At 41.0% G+C, this 21,912-nt stretch overlaps 1 long non-coding RNA gene across 2 annotated transcripts; it reads left to right on the top strand.

Moving 5' to 3' along the window:
• Window positions 1-336: 336 nt before the first annotated feature.
• On the top strand, window positions 337-21,166 carry LOC140726846 (uncharacterized). 2 transcript variants are annotated; one of them, XR_012098740.1, is made up of 5 exons: window positions 337-414; window positions 534-697; window positions 2,080-2,161; window positions 16,403-16,569; window positions 17,572-21,166. It is a non-coding gene; the product is annotated as an uncharacterized lncRNA (long non-coding RNA). The 2 variants fall into 2 exon arrangements; XR_012098741.1 differs by having other exon boundaries at window positions 2,080-2,119.
• Window positions 21,167-21,912: the final 746 nt, after the last annotated feature.

A 21,912-nucleotide genomic window follows, 5' to 3' on the forward strand; every position in this document is an offset into this window, starting at 1 on the left:
GATGGATTTACAGAAGTCGTGTCACAATTTCTTGTAAAGGTCGGGGTCACTGATTTGAACACCGCAGTCCTAGATGTCAGTAGGGAGTGGATCTCCCAGCTGATCCATGGTTTCCTGCTTGGGAGCACCTGTGCTGTACACTTTGGTACACAGTCCTCAACACACTTGCTGATAAGGTCAATGACAGTGATGACGTACTTATCTAGGCTGGCTGCTGAGTCTTTGAACATTGACCAGTCTACTGACTCAAAGCTTGTTTACCAGAGGACATGGCTTTAAGGTAAGGGGTGGGAAGTTCAAGGGGGATATTAGAGGAAGGTTTTTTAGTCAGAGAGTGGTTGGTGTGTGGAATGCACTGCGTGAGTCTGTGGTGGAGGCAGATACACTAGTGAAATTTAAGAGACTACTAGACAAGTATATGGAAGAATTTATGTGGGGTTTATATGGGAGGCAGGGTTTAAGGGTCGGCACAACATTGTGGGCCGAAGGGCCTGTTCTGTGCTGTACTATTCTATGTTCTATTTTCTTTTTAGTGAATGGTAGTCTTCAAATAAGATTGGAAGATATCAGCGGGGGTAGAACTTTTGCTCTACTAAATGATGGTGGGAATAGCAACAACTCGTTTCAGAGCCTTGGAGAGTAATACGATAGAATAACTCAGCAAGCAAGTGAGTCCAACTGGTCCTTGCCAACCAAGGTAACATCTAAGCTCGTCCCATTTGCCTGCATGTGGCCCATATTTCTCCAAAACTTGCCTTTCCATGTACCTGTCCAAGTACCTTTTAAATGTTAATGTGTACCTGCCTTAATCACTTCTACTCGCAGTTCATTCCATATACTGACCACCTCTGAGTGGAAAAGGTTTTCCTCAGGTTCCTATTAAATCTTTCCCCTCTCACCTTTTAACTTGCATCCTCTTGTTCTCGATTTTCCCAACCCTGGGAAAAAGACAATGCACATTAACACTATCTATGCTCCTCGTGATCTTATACACCTCTGTACAATCATCCCTCATTCTCCTATGTTCCAGTAACACCAGTCTCAACCTATTCAATCTCTTTCCATATCTTTGTCCTGTATTTCCATTGCCTCCCCAGTTGACCAATAATCTGTTGTGGAGGGAGAAGGTGGCAGACTGGCCACTCAGAACACACATGACCTTGAGAGTTTGGAGAAAATATGCCCTACATCTGCCCTGATGGTCTGTTACACCCAAACCTCTTTAGAGTAGGAATTGGTCCTATTTTGAAGCTGCAATAAGAAATTCACTTTGCATGAGTAAAAGGTACCCAGCTCCTTCAAAAGGAAGGGAAAATCCTAGGTGTAGATATGACTGACAGCAAACACGTTTTAAAAATATGCAGTTTTCCCTTGAGAATTTTTTGTTTTGTTACCATATTTCTGCTCTTTTTCCAAGTCTTATGTGCTAGTCCACCATCACCAGCATCAATTGAAGCAGAATGGGCGTTTTAAATCTGGTAGGTGGGTTTACAGGAATATGTTCTTGCCTTGCATTCGTAAAAACATCACTTCCCTAAGATTCTATCTAAGATAATAGGCAGATGTCCCACCATTATCATACATGTGACACTTAAAAAGTAACATGAAATTATTTAACTAGTAACTTTGTTTCCTTTTGTCTACAATTTTCTTCTGTGAGAATTGGTCACTTTCTGGCAAAACTATTTGGCTGCCAGTTGACTCCAGATATTGAGCAACTGGCTGTGTGACAGGTTTTCTAATTGTGTAAAATGTAAGCACCCAGGCCGGTCCTGCCAGGATCACTGCCAGAGATGTGACCTTTGCATTCTATCTTATTTCTCTACCAGATTACTTATTAACATGGGCCAACTACACTTATATTGATATATCAATCTAGGTCATCAGTAACTGGCCATCCTGAGAATAAAAAGATTAATTCCATCTAATGCAACTGTTTATTACATGTACATTTCAAGCAAATCAGAGAACTACAAGGTATTTTAGAATTTAATTGCATGTTACCTTCTAAATGTTTTGCCAGTTCTTGGACATTGTAAGAAATCCTAATTCTTAAAATTCTGTTTCAAATGCCCTCAGTTTGCCAAGGCTGTCCATCACAAGAAAACCTTCTGCTGAAGTAAGTACATGTTGGAAAATAAGGACAGCAAAATGAGGCCAGGTATGTGCACAGGTGATAATGGGATGGCATTATAAGATACTAATCAGGCCACACTTGCAGTCAATAGTTTTGGGCCCCATATCTCAGAAAGGATGTGTTTATTTGGAGGGAGTCCAGAGGAAGTTCACGAGGATGATTCCAGGAATGAAGGGGTTAACATATGAGGAGCATTTGGCAGCTTTGGGCCTGTACTCACTGGAATTTAGAAAAATGGGGGGAAGTCTCACTGAAACCTACTGAATGTTGAAAGGATTAGATAGGGTGGATGCGGAAAGGATGTTTCCTACGATGGTGGTATCCAGAACTAGAGGGCACAGCCTTTAGAACAGAAGTAAGGAGCAATTTTTTTTAGCCAGAGAGTAGTAAATCTGTGGAATGCTCTGCCACAGACTGCAGTGGAGGCCAAGTCCATGTGTTTATTTAAGGCAGAAGTTGATTGTTTCCTGATTGTTCAGGGCACCAAAGGATATGACAAGAATGCAGGTGTATGGGGTTGAGCAGATCCGGGATCGGCCATGGTGCAATGACAGAGCAGACTCGATGGGCTGAATGGCCTAATTCTGTTCCTATGGCTTATGGCCTTATGTCAGATTTGAACAATAGGGAGGGCAGATGTAGTGCTACAGTCTTGGTAAACATGTCCCGATGCAAGGTTTCAAGACGAAACATCAACAATTCCTTTTCTCTCAGTTGCTGCAAAGTTCTTCCTGCAGGTTATTGATGCATAAATGCTACTAGATGATGTTGCCAGTGACATCTTCCATCACTATGATGGTTGATAGTATACATGTGTGGTACTAACTGGATGGATTGGGTTGGTCCTGTGTGTTACGGGCACTGTTGCTGAAATATCAGCAAGACTATTATATGTTGCCCATTGATAGGTACTTTGATAATATTGGAGAATTAAGAATAGGACTGAGGTTTGTGATATGTGCAGACCAAGAGAAGCTGTATACGTGATAGAAATATTGGTGGTTATCTGAGAGATGGGTGGCAAAAACATGTGTTGTTCTAAATGGAGGACATGTAAATAGAAGAAAATTTGTGAAGACATTGGAAAAGGTACACACAAATAAAAGAGAAAGGTGCTGAAAAGTGCTCTTTAAATTACTCCCACTGTGATTGGCTCTGCCCAAATTTTCAAATCATTGCACAAAGAGCGTTCATGAAATTTGGATCCTTGCAGACATTTTGGCTTGTGCCCCCTGCACATTGCTACAGTCCTTTATCATGTACTTGTCAGCATGATCCAATTTCTAGGCTATTGATCTCTCAGATGGAGCAGCAGCTGTCCAAAATAGCCAGATAATGACAAATGCTTCATTGTCAGCATAGTTAAAGCAGTGTTCTTCCATGCCTTTCATGGAGCCAAGTTTGCTCCGATCATTTTCATGTGATAGCCATTCAGAAAGAGTCCAGAGGAAAAAGCTTCTTTATTTGTGTGAGTGTAGGAGGAGCAGCTGGGATGGTTTGATTAACTGTAGAGATGCCTATCACTGTGATTATGAATTACCTGAGGAACGAATAAATCAACTTTGATAAGATTACTTTTGATCTGGTGAAATTATGTTGGAAAGATGAAAATAGATTATTTATTCAAATTGATTAATTTTGCTTGCTTTTGCAACATGAAATTGGAACAGAATTAGTGAAATCTAGATATTTAAACAACTCTCCCCCTTTAGTATTGAATTCTGCTTCTTTTCTGGGTTATTCTATTAGAATACAGCCGTTATAAAAATAAAGATAAGTATTGGGAGAAAGTGTAGGACATTCGTCTCCTTGACCCTGCTCTGATATTCAAAAAGATCATGACTGAACTCATTGTAACCTCAGCTCAACATTCCCACCTATTACCTGCGGTCTCTTTCACTTCTTTCGTTATCAGCAGTCTGTTTGTTTATGCCATAAATATTTTTTAAAAATTCTTTTTCTACTGCCATTTGAGAAAGAAAGTAACAAAGACTTATGACTCTCCGGAAGGAGTTGCAATGGTGGGGTGGGGGGGGGGGGGGGTAGGGGGGAGGTGTTGGAAATGACCTACCTGTGGTGGAGGCCTAATCCATGGGTATGTTTAAGGCAGAAGTTGGTAGCATCCTGAACAGTCAGTGCATTAAAGGATCTGGTGAAAAGGCAGGTGTAAGAGGTTGAGTGGGATCCAGGATCAGCCATGATGGAAGGTGGAGCAGACTCGATGGGCTGAATGGCCTAATTCTGCTCTTATGTCTTATGGTCTAAATGGGTGACCCTCTAAGTTTAAACTAGTCCTGAATTATCCCACAGGAAGAAATTGTCTTTCCACATCCAATCACAAACAAGAGAAAATCTGCAGATGCTGGAAGGATCTCGGCCCATAATGTTGACTCTTTTCCATAGATGTTGCCTGGCCTGCTGAGTTCCTCCAATAATTTGTGTGTGTTGCTTTTCACATCCATCCTGTTTTTCTCAAAATTTCTAATCACTGATACAAGCCTAACCTGTTCAATATTTTCTCATACTGCAATCTTCCATTCCAAGTATCAGTCCGGTTAATCTTAACTGAACTGCTTACTTGTATTTACTTTCTTCCACAATGAAGGAATCTGATATTCAAGGTTGTTTACTGCCGTGCTTCAGTACACAAGTGTAACGGAGAATTAAATGATCTTTACTCCAGATCAGATGCAGCATAAAAAGCACAATAACCATAAAGAGCGCAATAAAAAAACAACAAATATAAATGCAGTCCTATAATACAAAATATACAAAAAACTGTTTTCTCCTTGTGTGTGAAGTACAAAGTACACAATTCAGCGGTAAGCCACATTCCACTCAACTGAACATGGGAGTCAGAATGAAGCATTCAGGGTCCAGGTGCTTTATTTGGGCAGCACCCACATATACAATTGAGTAAGAGTAAAAAGTCTGTGATTTTGATGGTGCACACAAAAGAAAGACAAGACAGGCACTTCAATCTGACCAAAAACCTCCATCAAAACAAAATGGCTGCCGCCTAACGTGGTCCAAGTGAATTTCAGAATTAAAGCCAACAGCGCTATCAAAATAAAAGTCAGCAAGGCTCTATTTCAAAATTAACGCCTGTACATTTCCTCTCTGGCATCTATAAAGATGCTACAAACAGTTAATGGAACAGGATACAAGGTCGGTCCTGCATTTTCAGAACAATCTCAAATGTGGGCCTGAAGAATTTATTGCTTGACCCTTGCTTTTTCTCCCTTCTACTTTGTGAACTGTTCCGTGAATGATGCTCCACCTGTCTGTGATAGTGGCATATGAGCTATGTGGAGACATGCTGCTGGCCAGGCAAAATCATGGGGTTCCTCTCTGAGTTGCTCAAATTTGCTTGCTTTTTAACAAAATGGGGAGGAATCTTGTATGAATATGTCCAGGTCTTCTCATTCCAAGCTTTCTCAAGTGCCGGCAAAGTTCGCTTTTTCATCCTGCACTCTTCTTCAAGCAAACAGTGGTGTGGTTTTGAGGTAACTTTCATAAAGACTTCATTCACAGCTGACACAGACTGTTGCTCCACAGCTCCAGTTGGGTGATCATCAGTAGTGACAATGTTTGCATAATTATTTAAATCAAACTTGGCCAAAACATCAGTCTTTTCTTTTAGCTTTTTCACACCAGATTTTCCATCCCTTTCCTTATTTTTAATTGATGCATCCTTCATTGTATTTTGTAGAGCTGCTGGGTCACTGGGAACCACACACTCTGCACGATACAATGTGTTGACACTCCCTGCATTCATTGCTATCTGATCACACAGTTTTTCGTCTACACACCTTTTGCTTCTTGATGGCTGCCCAGATGTCTTTTCATTTCTGGGACCGGTTCCATTAGTCTTAGGAGATTTTCCACCATACCCTGGATTTACCCTACAGTTTAGCTTAGCAATTGGGAGTTGGCTTGAGAAACTGTGTTTAACTAATTGTTTTCTCTACCCAAGTCTAGTGCCTGCCACATCTTCCTCAGGAGGCAGGTTATTCTGGGATGTTCTATTGACACTGACGCTCTGTGAGACACCATGTTGAGGCTGTGAGCTTGAGTGTACCTTTCCTTTTCTTGCAGCTTAACATGGCTTCTGAAAGGGCCCAACAGTGAAGAACTCCCATCTTCCAGGATGTTTGTCTTAAAGCTGAGAGTAGCCTGTGGACATTCCCTAAACACATATCACCAAACAAGGACCCGTCCTAAGTCCAGCTTCTGTGTAAAGGGTGCATTGCCAGGACCATTGATATGCTTCCCGACCTTATGTGCAATGAGGATATCTCTCCCAAGCAGAAGTAGGATTTGGGCTTGATCATCTAGAGGTGGGATTTGTTCACCAAGACACTTGAGATGGGTGTGATAGAGAGCAGCGTCAGGAGTTGGTATTTCTTCGTGATTGTCTGGAGTGTCATTACACTCAATTAGTGCTGGAAGTGGAAAAGAAATTACTTCCATTCCATTGTTTGATCCAATAACCTGTTGTACTTCTACCTGATCTCTCCATTACACCAGCACAGGTCTTCAAGATGCAGCATGATGAATTGCCATGGATACGAAACAAATCAAAGAACTCTGACTGGGCTAAAGATCTGTTACACTGGTTATCAGGCTTAGAGTACATCTTGTCCTTTAGGATACACTTTAACTAGACATATCTTAGTACAAGAATGCCGTTACAAACCTCTGTGCATAATGAGTTCACAGATGGCAAAGTTTCTTCCTCTTCGTCCCTGCTGTGCTCTGAATAATGATCTAAAACCTTGGATGCCCATAACCTTATCCCTATAAGGATATAGGGGCTGTAATATGACTTGTTGTTGCATTCATCACACTTTAGAGTGTCCTTGTTGTTATGTGCAAGATGTGTGATGAAGACCACCTTGCTCTTTCAGGTAAGCCTTTTGTTCCTCAATGGTTTTTAGCCTCAAGCCATGGCATTTTTGCAACAGGTGAAGTTCATCATGGAAGGGCAATGTTTTGCTGGGTCATATTTAAGTAGAGCTTCATTTTCAGCTGTAGGCTGGGAGACGTTGGTCTTGGACGCAGACACACTGACAGTGGATTCCTAATGTTTGTGTGCTTCAGAGGCTTCTCGCTGGGAAGAGCGAAGCTGAGATAATTTCTTATTTTAGCTTGAAGACAGATAAAATCAGTGAAGAAAGTAAAAGGGGGACATGTGACTCCATTCTCCTCTTTATACTTTGAACCTTGAGAAATTCATTTCTCTGGCAAAGAATGTGGCAGCTTTTCAACAATAGGGCCATGAGCAGTGTCTAAGTAAACTAAGACAGGCAGATAACCACCTTCCTTTGCTGAAAGCAGCTCCATTAACAGACTCCCCATAATCTCTTAATTTATAATTATCCTTAACTACAATTTTTGAACAGCTGTCCAACTTCTTGGAAAGTGCACTTTCTATTACCTCCGGTACACTGTAAAATTTGTCAAGCCTGTCTCAGCTCATTCTTAAGGTCGTTAATATGAACTTCTCTGAAGCACCTAAGGAAGTCCAAGGATTTCTTACCAAGCCCTTTCGATAGCAACTCCAATTCCTCACCAGCAGGAAGATATAAGTCTGTGATTATATTACTAAAAAATGATTTTCACGCTCTAAACTTACTTGGATGGTCACCTGTTTGTGATAGGCTACTTCTCACGAAGTAGAAGTATTGTGTTGGCGTGTGGCCTAGTGGGCAAGGCATCAGACTAGTAACCTGAAGGTCACTGGTTCGAGCCTCAGCTGAGGCAGTGTGTTTGTGTCCTTGAGCAAGGCACTTAACAACACATTGCTCTGCGACGTTACTGATGCCAAGCTGCATGGGTCCTAGTGCCCTTCCCTTGGACAACATCGGTGGCGTGGAGAGGGGAAGGCCTGCAGCTTGGGCAACTGCCGGTCTCCCATACAACCCTGCCCAGGCGCAGATCCATGGTCTCTCGAGACCGACGAATGCCACCACCACTTCTCACAAGCTCTTTGTGTTGCAGATTTTTTGCTACATCCATCAAGTTTGAAGACGTTGCATGGCCTACTGGAAAACTACCGGTACCTTTGCGTTAAACCTTGGTTATTGATGTGGATTGCTACTGCAATATCTTTTCTGTTTTAACAGTAGGGGGATTCCTTGTTTGGTGCTGAACAGGTAATTATGAGTTGTATAACATATGTGAAGAGTTAAGTATTCCTGAGCTTTGCTGTAAGCAACTTACTGGAGGATGACCTTTGGCTAGAGTGTGCTGATTGCTGTGTTTTTCCAAAGGGTTATGTGAACTGTGAGAGGTAAATTGAATCACAAACAAGAGAAAATCTGCAGATGCTGGAATTCTGAGCAACACACACAAAGTGCTGGAGGAACTCAGCGGGCCAGGCAGCATCGACAGAAAAAAAGTACATTTGAAGTTTTGGGCTGAGACCCTTCAGCTGGACTGGAGAAAAAAAGCTGAGGAGTACATTTAAAAGGTGAGGGGAGGGAAGAGAGAAACACAGGGTGATAGGTGAAACTTGGAGGGGGAAGAATGAAGTAAAGAGCTGGAAGTTGATTGCTGAAAGAGACAGAAGACCATGGAAGAAAGAAAAAAAGGGGGGGAGGAGCACCAGAGGGAGGCAATAGGTGGGCAAGGAGATAAGGTGAGAGAGGGAAAAGGGGTTGGGAAATGGAGAAGGGCAGGGGATGAGGCATTACTGGAAGTTTGAGAAATCGATGTTCACACCATCAGGTTGGGGGCTACCCAAATGGAATATAAGTTGTTGTTTCTCCAACGTAGTTATGGCTTCATCACAACAGTGGACGAGGCCGTGGATGGACATATGGGAATGGGAAGTGGAATTGAAATGGTAGCTACTAGATCCCACTTGTTCTGGCGGACAGAGTGTAGTTGCTCAGCAAAGTGGTCTCCCAATCTACATCAGGCCTCACCGATATATAGGAAGCCACACCAGGAGCACTGAACACAGTAAATAACCCCAACAGACTCTCAAGTGAAGTGTTACCTCACCTGGAAGGACTGTTTACAACCCTGGATGGTAGTGAGGGAGGTGGTGTAGGGGTAGGTGTAGTACTTGTTCCATTTGCAAGGATAAGTGCTAGGAGGGAGATCAGTGGGGAGGGACGAATGGACAAGGGAGTTGTGTAGGGAGCGATCCCTGTGGAAAGCAGAACATGGGAGGAGGGAGGGAAGTTAGGATGTTACACAATCCAGCACATAATTCTCTGAAATTTCCGTCACCTCCAACAGGATCTCACCACCAAGTACATCTTTCCCTCCCCCCCACATTCTGCTTCCCTTATCTCCTTGCCCACCCATCGCCTCGCTCTGGTGCTCCTTCCCCCCTTTTTCTTTCTTCCATGGCCTTTCCCTTTCAGCAATCAACCCCCAGCTCTTCACTTCATCCCTCCCCTTCCAGGTTTCACATATTACATAGCGGTTCCCTCTCCCCTCCCCACACCTTTTAAATCTACTCCTCAGTATTTTTCTCCAGTCCTGCCAAAGGGTCTCAGCCCGAAACTTTGATTGTTCTTTTTTTCATAGATGCTGCCTGGCCTGCTGAATTCCTCCAGCATTTTGTGAGGTAAATTGAATAGAGTACTGTGGCTTTCGATCCTGTGTAGTGTCACAGGCAGATTCAGTCTGCTGGCTAAGATGTTTGGCTTGATCGCTGACATTATGACTCATGTGTACCTTGTATTACTGCTGAGAGGTTTTTTTTTATTTAACTAAAAAGCTCCTCTCCTCTTACTCTGCTGCTGCCTCCAATACCTCCACCTGGGCAGTAGCAAAACACAGAGATTTTTCAAAACACAGGGCTTCCAAATTAGCCTGGAGCTTTTTCTGTGTTATGGCAATCTCTCTCTCTCTCTCTGCAAACGTAGCACGTGCTTGTGCAACCTCTGCCTGTGCTCTGTCGCGTGCTGCTGCAGCACCAGCTGACAATCTCTTCAATTCAGCCATGTACGCTGAAGTGGACTCCCTGCCTTTTGATCCTGCTGATGAAACCTAAAGCATTCTACAATCAACAATGACTTCAGTTCTAAATGTTGCATTATGTTCAGGATTTCAGCAAAGCTCATTCTGGCTGGTTTGGCTGGAGCAGTCAAACTTCTAAGCAAACTGTACCCAACTGTACCATGAATTGTACCCAGCAAAGCTGGCACTCACTTCTCATCATTCAACTTCTTTAAAACACTGCTCAATTCATTCAGTATATATCACCCAGTTATCTGTTGTGGAATCGAGTGTATCTACCTTTCCAATATGGCTGGCCATTTCTGCTTTTTTAAAAATTTGTTATTATCACCCAGTATTCAGTTCATAAACCTGTGAATTTTGTCCATTTTCTGCCTTTTTTCTTCTTCTTCTCTTCCAAAGAAACATTTGCTGTGTTTTTTTTTTAAACTCGACATCTCTCTCATCTTTCAAAGATACCTTTGATTTCTTTATCCAGGTCATTTATATAAATTAAATAAAGCTGAGGCTCAGTATGTCTGGCATAACATCTTGTCTATGGAAAAGGCCATACACAATGCTTCATATGTATGACTTGAACTGAAACAACCAAATTTTGTGCCCAATTTTCCTTGGCAAACATTACAAATTTATTTTAAAATAGTTGTATTTATCAGACCATTCCTGTAACAAGGGACTAAGTAAAGGTTATTAATGTGGGAGAAAATTTCCAGTTGGCTATAGTACTTGTTTCTTCTCCCCTGACGACAAACTCAGAGATCATTCCTAATAAAATCACCATTGGTAATTTGTGTAGAAGTCCAAATCTTTTTCCTTTTTCGTTGCACAATTAATTACAGTAACATAGTGAGGTGTAGTATCACAGAGATTATTTTATAGATACGTGTTGTTCTGTGCTGCACTTCTCTATAACCCTATGTAATCCAAATGTTTTAATCACTAAAATAAAAATGCCATAATTGCATTTTGAGAATTCAAATTAATCTTAAAAGAAATGTGGAAACATAAGGCTACTATGGGGGAAAAGTTGTTAGCTTCTCTTCCAAGGCTTTATCTGCATCTAGGGGAATCTGGGGAATGACGAGGTGTTTTCAGTATCAGGGTCAGTCCAGGGTCTAATGTGTATAGTCAATATGGATGACAAAATTAGTATTTAATTTTTCAAATTTTCCACTTTTAAGGTATGTATTTATATATGTCCCTCTAAATTAAAAATGTATAATTCAATGTTTCTGATTGGAACTGCTGACTTCCAGCCAATGAATTTTCAATAAACTTTTGCCCACTGCACATGAACTACCGAACTCAGAAATGGAGCAATTGAATGGAAGATGATATCACTTATATTATTATTCTCTTCTGCTTGATTCCGTGTGGCCTTCCATGGTTGGGTCCAATTTTCTAGGATTCCTCAACATTTCAATGGAATTCCCGCCTATGAATTAGGGTGGTACAAGTCATTTTTAACTAAATGTTTGTACTTGGAAACAATTAAAAACATCGAACAAAATATTTGTAAAAAGCATTAAATTTCCTCACAATTTTGGCAGGTGACAAGGATTCATGCTCAGCTTCACCTTCATCAAAATCCTGTCAACAGAACACTTTCTGAGCCTTGGAAACCTTGAGATACTTCTGAACCCTTGACACCTGTCTCCAGGTGTACATGACCATTATAATCGAACCTCTAAATCCCAAGCAGAAGATTGAGTATGATCAGGCAGGAACTCCAGGTACAGGCCAGATCCAACACAATGCAACACATTAACTTCAGACCATATTAAATATCTCCAGAAATTCAGATCATCTCTTGTTAATGTTTGTTGATCCTGATTACACTTCTAGCCTTATCTTTTGTTTCTTGTTCCACTTATCATATATTTTTGTCTTGCAGCTTCATTTATTTAGTCACGTAATTCTCCTGTTATTCTTTCTGTCCTTTCCAATACTTCTATATTTCTTGCCTTTTTTTTTGTTGCCCTCCATGCCTTGTGGCACATCGGGTGGCAACCTTGCCATTTCTGTAGGATTTGTTTGTTTTTTACAAGGCTGAGTTCCTAGCTTGATGCTCAGTCCTGCGCAGATGGAAAGCGTGCAAGGAACCGGCTGGATTTGAACCTGGGACCACTTGTCCCGAAGTTCAGTGCAGATGCCACGACACCAGCCGCTGGCACTTCTTGCCTATGTGTTGCTTAAAAAGTTGTAGTATCTCCTTGTTCTTTTCCATTTCAACATGAAACATGGACATTGTTTCTGCTTCTACAGAGGTTAACTGACTCGTTGGAGTCTCCCAGCTTTTTCTGATTTTTATATCAGAATTGTTTTTTATATTGAATACATAGAGACATTTTCATGACTTTACTGTACGGGTGCTTTGAGAAATACTTTGCAACATTTCCAGACTCTAATGATTAGTTTGCTAAGTAGGAGTGACAGCATTCCTGCCCATATTTTGCAGATAAATAAAGGAGTCAGTGTGCATGCAGCAGAGCCTAAAGGGATGAAACTTGGCCTCAGCAGGCAAAGATACCATGGATCAAGAATACTCACAATGTTGCCTTTCATAAACTATTTATTTTTTAACTTATCATAGCAATTTGTGTGAACAGTAATTTTTCTAGACTCATAACTAAAGTTTGAACATTAGAGTTATGGTTTAAGGAGATTATGAAAAACTCTCTCATCACTTTTTGTATGGTAAATATGGATTAATTAAATTATAAAGCAGTGGGGCAAAGAAAATTAATTTTATTTCTAGCATTTTAAAAATAGTAGATGAAATATTATTCACTACAGCTGGATATATATCTATTTCAAGCAACCAGCATAAGAACAAATATTTAACGAACTCCTATGCAGGGTGTTTTTCTGCTATTGCCAACACTTGTATAAACCTAACCCTCACATTTCTAAAGTTTCAACTGGAATACAAAAAAAAGTTCTTTTGCAATCATTCCACATTCTTTAATTCTTCTAACTTCAATTATTTATTGCTATTAGTATTTCTACATTAATTTATTAAGCAGAATTTATTTCCTTCTGCTATACTTAAACATAAATCAGTGGAAACAGGTGTATGTTACTAGATATTTACGGACTTGCACTGAAAATGTTTCGAGTTTCAACGCCATTCCAGCATGGCTATAAAACTGCTCCGCAGCAATTTGAACAGTTGCTGATCGAAAACCTATAGAAAGGTAACTGCAAAAAGAAATCCAGGGTGAGAAACTGCCTTGGTTGGATAATATTTCCCATAAGGAGAAGTTGGACAAACTTAGATTGTTTTCACTGGAGCTTAAGAGGCTGGGAGGTAACCTGAGAGTATCTATGCCTCTTTTAATTTTCTGTAAGGTAGATGGTCAGAGTCTTTTTCCAGGTTAAAATGTCAAATGCTGGAAGGCATAGGTTTAAGTCAAGAGTTGGAAAGTTTAAAAGCAATTAATAGGCAAGACTTTTTTTTATACAGAGGGCATGTGCCTACAACAGAGTGCCAAAGTGAAAACAGCAATATTTAAGAAGCATTTAGAAAGACATTTGGGCAGGCAGGGAATTGAGGGAAATGGACTTCGTGCAAGCAGATGGAATTAGTTTAACACAAAAAATGCTGGAGGAACTCAGCAGGTCAGGCAGCATCTATGGAAATGAATAAACAGTTGATGATCGGGTGAAGACCTCAAGGGATAACATCGACTGTTTATTCATTTCCATAGATGCTGCCCGACCTACTGAGTTCTTTCAGTAATTTGTGTGTGCTGCTCTGGATTTCCAGCATCTGCAGAATCTCTTGTGCTTGGAATTAGTTTAAGCTGGAATCCTGATCAGCACAGGTCCCATAGACTAAAGGGCCTGTTCCTGTGCTCTGTTGTTTCAATGCAACTGATTTTATCAACATTAAAACAGCATTGTGTGTGTGTCCTGGATGTTGTATTTAAAATCGTTCAAAAGATCATGTTATTGCAGGGTATCATTTCAATAAAAAGATTTCAAGCTCTGTAATGTAGTACAGTACGTCATTGGTGCAGAAACTACGGACATTACTGAAGAGCTCTGTTGAGGTTCTCACAGCTGCCAGTTAGTCAGCCATACAGCTATGAGCTCATCAGCCAGTTCTTAAAGGAACACACGCTCCCACGTCCTCAATCTTACTTCACGCTCACAAGTTTTCTGTTGGGGGCTAGAAGCGACTGACATATCACATTACCTCTAGGAGAAATTAGCTCTGAGGGCATCATGGAGACCCTCCAACTTCAGCAAGAATATTGAAGAATAGAATGGCCTGTGGTGGTAACTAGTGTCAAAAATAAATTATGATTAGTCAGGGTGAGACAAGGCAACTTCTTAATTACATCTATAGACCTTGTCTTCCATTTGTACATCTGCCTCCCGTCTCCTCTCTGTCCTTTCCATCTGTCTCTCTCACTGCATTTCCTCTGTTATTCTTTCACTATCTCTTTCTCCCTTTGCCTCCTGTTCTGCCTGCCCTTTTTCCCTTTACTATTTTCCATGTGGGCTCTGCTTTTCTGCCTGTTTCTCTCACCCCTATTTCTCCTGTTCTCCATGTGCCCCTCTTTACCTCTGCCTATCCCTTTCTCTCACTGCACTGCTTATCTGTCACTCTCCTCCTCCTACCCACGCACTTGCACTATCCCCTTCAACTTGTGGTAAGTTATGCAATTCCTGGACCCCCACCCTGAGCACAGGGCTGGCACTTCCAGCGAGGACAGCTGTGCCAGTCCAGGAATCACAGTTCATTTGTATGATATGTAAAGGTCAAGAGCCTGAAGCTGAAGTAAGGCTGGAGCAGGGAGCACGGATTGAATGAGTGATGATTCTCTAATCCTCAAACTTTCATTCGTTAAGTTGAGAGGTTAACACAAAACTATTGCAGTGCCAGCTCTAAGATTAGGATCCCATTCCTGCCACTGTCTGTAGGAGTTTTTATGTTCTCTCCATGAATGTGTGGGTTTTCTCCAGGAGCTCCAGTTTTCTCTCACGTTCCAAGAAGACACATGGTTAGGGTCACTGAGTTGTGGCATGTTACATTGGTGCCAGAAGCAAGGCTTCACTTCAATTGTCATTCAAACATGGATGGGCCAAGGTGCAAAAACATACACGCAAATTCAAAATAATGAGAAATGAGAAAAAGAAGATAGTCATGTAGAAAACATATTTTTAGCCATGTTAGAGTAGGGCATCTGAGCTACACCAGATGATGTCCCACAGGAATTTGTAGATAGAAGTTGAGTTTTTTGTGAAAATAAAGGTAATTAAATGAAAGCGTATAAATTACTTTGTTTTGCACTGTTGTTTTAATCATGGAACTTTATGCCTCCTAATTCTTCATCCTACAATCTCCATTGTGTGGTCTTGAATCCTGAGCGAAGTAGCACCATGTTTCCCTATTGCACTGCATGTCATCTGAATCTATTAGTGAGACCAAGACCTCATAGTGGCAATACGTTACATAAAAGTCAGGATTTGCTGAAATTTCATTGGCTGAATGCTAGTGGTTCTAATTAGAACCATTTCTCCATCACACCTCTACTCTCCCTCTTGGTAGGCAGCCAGGCAGCATAACAACTGAAATACTGAAAATAAGTTCCTCCAGCAGTTTTGTTTTGTCTCAGATTCCAGCATCTGTGGTCTATTGTGTGGACAACTTGCCCAGCTATTGAATAAGAAATTAATGAATGAATGCTGAAAGGACGTTCAATCATTTAATTTATTAGATACTACAGATCTAGCTTATTAGATACTATTGTTCACCTGCTCCCCGTTTCCTCTCTTCCTAACTCTGAGTAAATACTATTGTCTATGCTTCTGTTACTGCGTATTCTTAGTTAACTTGTTCTCTCTCAATTACTCCATCTTCAATCCATGTAGTCTGATTTCAACCCAGTAAGGCACTGTTCAAAATTGTTACTGTCATTAAAGTGAATCTCTTTGAAGATGGAACAGAAAGATGCACAAAATATTTGATATGGTTAACTATCTATTCTGTTTCCTATTAGTGAATGAGTTAAAAACATTTCTGCTCACCGGGGTGTAATAAAGCTATTATTTTATTTCATTGGTGAGAGGAGGTTTCGATTATACCTAGCAAACCTTTGTTTTCTTAATTAGCATTACAATTTATTATGGTAACCATTTTAAGTTCAGCCTGACCAGTCTATTCAAAGCAAAGGCAAACTTAACTGTTATGGAATAATGAATATTTTAAAATGTTAAATAAACACAGATAATATCTAAGTTATTTGCTGTACTGATATCTGCATGTGTTTTAAGGAAGCTCTCCCTTCAATCATTTCCAATACTTATTACCCCTCATCCGATGGGAATAAAATGCTCAGAATGCCGGAGATCTGGAACAACACACAAAATATTGGAGAAATTTAGTGGATCAAGCAGCATCTATGGAGGGAAATGGACCACACAGTAAAACAAGCAAAATGGTAATTGCATGATTATGGTTCTAATATAGGCTGCTGTTTTGACTCCGCACAGAACTGAATCAAGAACAGTGCAGTCAGTGGGAAGCATTTTGATTTTATGACCATAAGATCATTGTTGGGAAGAACTCTGTAGACTCCTTTGGTATTATACAAAATGGGGGATTTATTGGTGCATGATGTTCGTGTATTTTAAATAGGAAAAATGATAATGTAACCTCTTTGAATTTTGATATACACCCTAACAAATAGTTGCATAATTTTTCTGAATTTTACCATTTTTTACATGATAAAGATTTAATTGAACCAAAACTTTTCATTTCACACGGAGCTTAAAAAAGGTTCCCTTTAACCATGTTCTTTGAGTACATTAAGAGAATAAAACAGAAAGGAACAAAATAATAGCACTACCTGGAGAGCAATTTAGCTATTTGTCACTGTCTTCAATGTGCCAGTACAGCAGTTGATTGATTGAAAAAAGTGTATCTGATGATTAAACAATGCATGGTTTAGTAGACAGCTGTGACCCCTGCCTTTCTGTATGTTTTTAACTGCAATGTTTGCATAGAACTGTACAGCACCTATAAAAGGTCTTCTGCCCATGATATCTGTGCTGACCATGGTGCAACATTAAACTAAGCCTATCTGTTTGACCATGATCGATACCTGTCCATTGCCTGCATGTACACATGCATGCTTAAATGATATTTAAATTTCACAATCACATTTTCTTCCACCATTGTCTTTGGTACTTCATTCTTGGCATTTCCACTCTCCCTGTATTAAAAAAAAATGTTTTACCAATCCTTTAAATCTTTTCCCTCTCACCCTAAATACTGACAGTATTTGACATTTCCATTCTGGGGAAAAAAACTTTGACGACCCTATCTACCTGTATATCTCTCACAATTCCATAAACTTCTATCAGACCTCCCCTCAGCCTCTGATGCTCCAGATAAAACATCCCAAGTTTGTCTAACCTGTCCTTGTTTACATCTTTTGCAGAGTAACATGTACAAAATGCTGGAGCAACTCATCAGGTCAGGTAGCATCTATAAAGAGGCACAAAAAGTCGACTTTTCGGGCCAAGACCCTTTGGCTACAAATCAAATCATTACACAATGCATTGAGGTAGTACATAGTTAAACAATAGCAGAGAGTGACATAATGTGCAACAGCTTTAGAGAAAATGTTGTGCAGGCCAACAATAAGATTCAAGATCATAATGAGGTAGATTGTGACACCAGGGTTCCTATTATCACACTAGAAAATCATTCAATAGTCCTATAGCTTCAACTTTTCTACTCGGTGCCCTGACCAATGAAGGTAAGCATGCCGAACAGCTTCTTTACCACCTTTTGCCTCAAAGCATTAAAAAAAAAATCACTCTACAGAAGTCTTCAACTTCACTGGAAGATTAGGCAAAGCAATTTCAGTGTCTGCTGTGTTGTAACATGAACAAAGTCATCGAGAGACACTGAAGCTAGTGGATACAGAGTGTTTTATTCAACAAAAATCTGCAACAGGCATCATGTTGAGAAACTCTTGGAGGAAAAGGCCTTCTGACCCAATATTACATGACATTTTTATATACTAAAGATCAAAGGTAACAGCAGGACACTCCTATGGTTACAATGTATCTACAATGCTTCCTTTGAACTACATATAGGTTTTCACATACCTCTTTGGCACCCACACTCCAGACACCCAAAATGAATGTTAATCAGGATTGTCTGGTTTTCAATCACTCCTGTCCTCAACTCCAGGAAAACTACTGTTCAAATTCAATCTACAATCCACTGTCATGTCTGAAGATTGGGTGTTGGTAAAGTTAATATTCGCTATATACCCTAACTCTTGAATTTGCCCTAACATGCTCTTTGCCAGTGTGCCCAGTGTCAGATCCCTAACAGTAGTCAGTTGATGGACAGTTCACATTGTTCATGTGGTTTACACAAGAGTCCTGAAACAGACACTCTATCCCAAGTTCATTAGAATTACCAGACAGGCAGAGGAAACAAATTAGGGTATGTTCAATAGCTTCTTGAAAAAAATGCAAAGTCCCCTCTAACTCTGGAAATGTCCAAACCGTGACTGCCCAAGATAATGAAGAAGCATTGGGGAGAGTGCGGACAATCTCAAATTCAAGCATCAGGACCATGTGGAAGCCTTGTGCCACCTCAACAAACTGATCAACCATGTTCCATTATCTGTGGGAGAATCTGTACTTTGTCCATTGGCATCATTAGTCACGCCAGAAATCATAAACCATGAAACTCGAGTACAGTCAAAGGCTCCCAAGGGACTGCTCGGGAAGAAGAAAGTAATATTCAGTATTATTCTGCACTTTGTCCTCAGAAACTGTTGTTTCTTTCTGTACTTTGTATCTCATTTCATGTCTTATTCAACATTGGAATGGCTTCAAACATTTGAATGACAAAGATTAATTCTATAAGCAGTTAAATATAGACAGAAGTGTAGGCTTTCCACCCCTCAGACCTATTTAACTCTCCAGTTGTCACATAGCTCATTTGCAACCCAGCTCCTTATTTCTTCAGCTTTTAATAATAACGCCTAACAAATGTCCTATGTCCCATCTATTAATAAACAAAAAAAGGCTTGCCTTGCCCCGTGACTTTTCCGCTGTTAATCTCTGACTTATGTAACTGAGGTTTTGAATACCATCAGCTTGAGGTCACACTGACATACAGGTTGATCAGGCCTATGACCTGGCTACTATTAAAAATGGAACATATTAAATGTGATTCCAGTGTTGTCATCATCAGTGTTTCATGATTTACATGATTCATAATTCACAATTTGGGAGCCTGTTCCAAGAAAAACATAGCCTGACATCTACTAATTTCAGGCAGTAGGAGCCATTACTTGCAACAAGAGTTGGGACTTGCTGTTCAGTTTCGGGTAGCAGGAGCCTAAAACTGTGAATTGTTAGTTGAAAATTGTTTGACTAATTAGGCTATTGACAAGGACCAATAAAAAGAAGTTAGGTTTAAGTAGAGCGGCCATTGTGGGAGCAGCTGTAGTATGGGTGGACAAGGTGAGAACTGGGTGGTGAGAAGCTTTGGTGAGAAGTGGCAGAGCCTAAGGTAAGGTTTCGGGTAAGTTCTCTTTATTATTGTACAGGTAGAGCAGCGGAAATGGAACCCAGGGCACTGGTGCACTTCTCTAGACGTAGAAGTCAGGGAGATTTCCTGTGTTCCTGCTGAACACACTTGCAAGAAGAGCATTTGGCTGCAGCTCCTTACAGACTGTGTTAGGGAACAGGGGCTGCAGCTGGAGCTGATGAACTATGAATCATTCAGAGAGGCAGAGGGTTGATTGACAAGAGTTACAGTGAGGAAGTTGCAGTGCGTAGGTAACTGGGTGACTGTCAGGAGGTGGAAAGGGAATAGGCAGTTATTGCAGGGTACCTCTGTGGCCTTACCCCTTCAGCAGCATTGTTTGGGGTGGGACGGAATGACCTAGCAGCGGAAAGCCATAGCAGTTATGTCTCTGACACTGAGTCTGGCTCTGTGACTCAGCAGGGATGGAGGGAGGGGTGCAGAAAAGATGAGCTGTAGAGATGGGGGTTTCACTGGTTAGGGATCATTACAGAGATTCATTGGATGAGAACAAGATTCCTGGATGATATGCTGGCTTCCAGGTGCCAGGCTCAGAGATGTCTCAAAATGAGTCCTTAGAATTCTTAAGTGGGAGGGTGAGCAGTCAGAGGTCATGGACCACACTGGTGCCAATGACAGATGCAGGAAGGCTGACAAGTTTCTGCAAAATGAGTTCCAGGAGGTGGGTGCTCAGTTAAAGGACAGGACCTCCAAAGTGGTGATCTCAGGACTGCTACCAGTGCCACATGCTAATGAGGCCAGAAATAGGAAGATAATGCAGTCTGACATATGGCTAAGGAGATGGTGCAGGAGGGAGGACTTCAAATTCTTACATCATTGGGTTCCCTTCCAGAGAAGGTAGGACCTCTATAAAAAGGACAACTGTACTGGAGGACCAATACTCTAGTGGAAAGTTTTGCTTGTAAGAAATGCTAACTAGAGTTACAGCAGAATGGGAACCAGAGTAGCGGGCCAGCAAGTGGAGTGGCTTTGGGAAAAGTACTGTACATACAAAGATTAAAACTGCAAGGCTGGGCTTGGTGGGACTATTGTTCTGAGTGGCATATATTCCAATGCAAGGTGTATGAAGGTAAAGCAAATGGGCATGATCTCAAGGGTAGTAAATCTGGATTGCTGCCACATGCAGTGAAGGTAAGAACAGGATGATTGGCAGATGAATTTGTGACAGAAGAAATGGGTGCAGGGGGATTCATTTATTTTATTTTATTTAGAGATAACAGCGTGGAACGGGCCTTTCTGGCTCACAGAACCGCATTGCCCAGCAACCCACCCATTGAACACCAGCCTAAATCGCAACACAATTTACAATGATCGGTTGGCTCTATAAATGAGTCAACCCATAGCCAGGGAATTTAAACCACCCCCCCTCTCCCCGGTTAGGCTGTTTGAAGGATTTTATTTTTTATTCTTTCTTACTTCTCTTCTAATATTTGTACATCTGTGCACTTGTAACGCTTCTGTGACACTGTAATTTCCTTTGGGACCAATAAATTATTATGCTAACCAACTAAGCAGTGTGTCTTTGGACTGTGGGAAGAAAGCAAAGCACCCAGAGAAAACCCACGTGCTCAGGGGGAGAACATACAAACTTACCTTACAGAGGGTCCTGGAACTGAACTCTGAACTCCAGCGCCCTGAGCTGTAATAGCATCACACTGACCGCCACGTTATTGTGGCAATCTTTGGGATCTGTCCTGGTGAAGGTGTCACCTGTACAAAAGGAGTGGGTTGCACCTGAACTCCAGGAGGACCAGTGTCCTTGCCAGCAGGTTTGCTGGAGCTTTAGGAGAGAATTTAAACTATGTTGGCAGGAGGATGGGAACTCGAGTGATAGGTCAGATGATGGAGCAATTGGTGTAAAGGTAGATACAATGTGTAGAGGGATTGTGAGGAAGGATAGGCAGTTGTTGGGGCATAAATACCGTCAGTTGGATGGGTTGAAATGTATCTAATGTGAGAAGTATCAGGAATAAGGGTGATGAATGTAAGCATGGATTAGTACATGGAACTATGATGGTGTGCCCATTACTGAGCCTTGGCTGTTACAAGGGCAGAAATGGCTATATGTTCAGGGGTTTGGATATTTCAAAAGAGACATTGAGGGAGGTAAAAGAGGTGGAGGAGTGACATTGTTAATCAAGGATAATATCACAGCTACAGAAAGAGATGATGTCATGGAGGGATCATCTACTGAATCAGTGTG

This window comes from Hemitrygon akajei, chromosome 4 (assembly GCF_048418815.1).
Source record: "Hemitrygon akajei chromosome 4, sHemAka1.3, whole genome shotgun sequence".
Lineage (NCBI taxonomy): Eukaryota > Metazoa > Chordata > Chondrichthyes > Myliobatiformes > Dasyatidae > Hemitrygon > Hemitrygon akajei.